At 37.4% G+C, this 3798-nt stretch overlaps 1 pseudogene; it reads left to right on the top strand.

The window, feature by feature from the left end:
- Positions 1–238: 238 nt before the first annotated feature.
- Positions 239–2447, top strand: LOC148098234 (uncharacterized; annotated as a pseudogene).
- The last annotated feature ends 1351 nt before the right edge of the window (positions 2448–3798 follow it).

Here is a 3798-nt window from a genome sequence, read left to right on the forward strand (position 1 = left end):
GACACTGACCACATCTTACATTTTGAAGAAGAAATAAGAAACATTAATTTGGTTAGTGTATACAGCGTATAATCTGTCTGTTCATCCAGCTTGCAACAGATTTGTTTACACTCACAATACTTTACTAGTATTTTTGTCTATACTAGTATCTTCTATTCACATTACTATTTACCATCTATGTTATTTCATTATAAGTTAAGTTTAAATCTGCTTTTCTCTTCTATCTCTTATTGTTTTATCAGACATGTCCCCCAACAATGCCCAGGACAAGATAGTCCCAAGAGGCTGGCTCACCTCCAGATCCTCCAAGTACCAAATTTGAACTCTCCTTTGAGAAGGGTCTTATGGCACATTTGCAAAATGTGTCGGTATGGCTGACAAAAAGGCTGTAGCCATTATGAAACACGAGAACCCAAAGACAAATTGGAAAACCAAGAGGTAAAAACTGCTCCCTAGAATTTCAGTTAGAAAGATGTGTGCAGTGGATGTAAGGATTGTGATGAAATGCCTATAAAATGTTTTTTTTCTGTTAAACTAATGTAAAAACTATCTCATGTTTCTAGCTCACTGCCATGTGAAAACGTAACACCTGTAACTCCAACAAACCAAATATATTCTTGAGTTTGAATATCTTTAAAAAGTCTTTTTGACTTCATGAAAGGAATAAATTTCAAACTGCTCAATTAAAAGGCAATTCGTCCCATCGCCGTGCAGGTATGATTAACTCCATGATTCTTTACATGAATGCTCTGAAAATGGATACTGATCAAATTTGAATCGTAACATGACATATTCTTTGATACCTCTCAGACTGGAATAGTGCTTAATCATCTCAAGTCTCTTGGAACAATACACGCAGACCCTAAATTATAAAATGTAATGTTGGTGAAATATCACCAAGAGCCGTACTGAATAAAATTATTGACTTTGACCTGGCCTATGACACCTCAGCTGCCAAAGTGGGGCTCTTACATTCAGACCTGTCCGTACTGGTAAGTAGCTGGAATCAAATTTAATCTCTTCCTCACACAGTCACACAAACTCCAGTGTTTGTGATTTCTGTTAGGGGTTTCTCAGCTGTAGTATAAATAATACTTATCCAAATGGTCAACATAAACAAAAAATGTGACAATCATTTCTCTTTGTCGTCCATCAGGTCTCCGGAGATTATTCTGGGGCTTCCATCTACAAAAGCCATAGATGTATGGTCCCTGGGCTGCGTGGCTGTGAGTCTGTACACTGGTAAGTGAGTATGCCATGGTAAGTAAAACAATACAAGAGCACTTTTTATTTCTTCTGAAGAATTTGATTTCAAGCTTAATAGAAAAGATTGATAACATAATGTATGTCAATTAAAAGTCTGTGCTGGACTCCTAGTTTGATTACATGTTCTGCTGTGCTCTCAGCTGACATACATGATGGAGACTCAAGGACAACCCCCAAAGAAAATTTCAGACTGTCTTTTCAGACATCTGAACTGTATTTCCAAGAGTCTGGGATTCAGTTCGTGGAGAAAAGATGAATAAATCTCTGGATGACCTCTTACATGTAAATATACTTTTTGACCATATAGTGGGCAAAAACAAAGTCTCTTTAGCTGTGCTGTGTTGCTTTCAGATCACCCTTTAGATCCACCCCACCGAGCATCAGGATTATGCAGATAAAACCGCAGAAATGTGTGATCTCCTGATGTTTGTTGAACTCTAATAGTGATAAGGTTATAAAAAATAATCTGGTCTTTTATTTTATTACATATTACTTTGCTTTATGTGAAAATGCTGTTATCATTTAAATGAGTAATTTAACATATGGCATGATTCATTGTCTGCAGCGTTAAGTCCTGCTATGAGCACATTAACAGCTTTAAAATAAAGAAGACAGGGATGTCAGATAGCGGGACAGAAGGGTGTGGGTCTCTGCACCAGCCCACCTCTGACACCAGACAACCTGCCCAACAGAACTCCCACCCTTGGCCTCCACCCTTCTTCTCAGAGGAGCAGCCTGAACCTCATCACGCCCAGTCACTGTAAAACTGCTCACACATTTCCAATATTTCCAGTCAAATCACACTTTAAAATAAAACATCTGGAAGAAGATAAAAAGGATACGAGTGACCCAGATCTTAAAAAAAAAAAAACAAAAAAAAAACAAGGACTGATTGGAAAGACATGAGCAGAAAAATACCGTACCAACATGAAAGGTCAGATCATGACCAGAAGAAATGCCATCATTCTACGGGTTCATCTTGTTCAACCAGTGGCTACAGGACACAGTATTCCATCTTGGCGAGTAAGAGGAAGCCAGACCAAAACTGCTTTGACAGGTCAAATGAGAGGGCCAGAGCAAACTACGAAGATGGCAGGAGCCACATGTCCGTTAACACCTTCAATCACAGTCGGGCTGAGGACCACCGCTGCAGAGAAGCAAAAGAAGGGCAAGCAGAATAACACTTGATTTTTCTTACATGACGTGAGTGCCTCACTTAATCTCACTTAAACAAATGTAAAACTTTTGTTTATTGAAAAACAGAATTCATCTCAGCAGTAATGAGGTCACTAAAACTAATATTGAATCAGTGCGTAATGTCACTAAAATTGTCAGACTCTATAGGTTTCCCTGGTCCCTTTCTCAATCTTGTATTTCAGTGATTCCACCACTGCACATCATTAATGTCTGTCTTCTCTTTCCACTAGTTATTTCTCATCTCTATACTCTCCTTTCTCTATGCTTTCACTTGATTGTCGGGGATTTCTCCACCTTATGGAGGGTTTTCAGCTTACAGTATAAAGTTCCTTCAGGCGAGTTTTGTTGTGAATTGGCATCACAGAAAAATTGAAATGATCAGTTTAATTTCTTGAAATAAAAATAAAGTTGTCTACATTAAAAAGCAAACAGTGTCCCTGTTATTGTAATAGTCAGCTAAGTAAGTTAGAAATGATAACAGCCAGACAACCGAGTGATATGCGTTATATATGGTTAAAATACACCAAATGCAGTAAGTATACTCGTTTCATATAAATATAGTCTATATTGGTGGATTTTTTGCTGCCGTCACTTCCAAAACTTTCCCCTCTAACTAAATAACCAAATCCCACGTGTTGCCAAATCATTTTTTTTTATTGGTCGACATGATTCACTTTTACACCAATAGGAAAGCGGTGGCATTTTTTTTCTGCTTTTCTTTTTTGTGCTGTCCTTGGAAAACACTATTTTTACAGTTTCTTCTGCGTTAAACATGACAATAGTATTCAGAAAAAAGCATTGTGTATATATTTATGATATATACACAATTGTATAGTGTTGTTTGACACATGAGCACACATGTGCAATAATGTTGTGGCTTTATGTTTTGGAGATGAAACATCAGATTTTATTAGATTTTATTTAGATTTTTATTATTACTGGGGGGGGGGGGGGGGGCGGGGGTTGTGGTAGGGTGAGTGTTGGTTTATTTATAGTGTTTGCTATGACTTGACTGGAATGCTGTACTTCAAGTAAGCAAACTTGCATATTCAGCATGAGATCCAATCAAAGGAGCTTGCAAAGAAAAGCGTCTGGACTTCTTTAAGTTACTTGAAGACTTTTCACCTCCACTAATTTTTGAGATCCAATAATTTTTCCTCAGTGTTTTAACTGAACTGTTTTGAACTTACTGTCATTTCTGTTTATTTCATTTAAATTAAGAAAAGGAGTTTTATTTTAGCCACAAAGTCCCCACCCCAGGAAGTCTATGCAACAAAGATGACGACTTTATTGTGAAAGTCACAACCGGATGTGCTCTAAGTCATTTCTGGGTTT

This window comes from Neolamprologus brichardi, chromosome 16 (genome assembly GCF_056152115.1).
Source record: "Neolamprologus brichardi isolate AB-2024 chromosome 16, ASM5615211v1, whole genome shotgun sequence".
Taxonomy (NCBI): Eukaryota; Metazoa; Chordata; class Actinopteri; order Cichliformes; family Cichlidae; genus Neolamprologus; species Neolamprologus brichardi.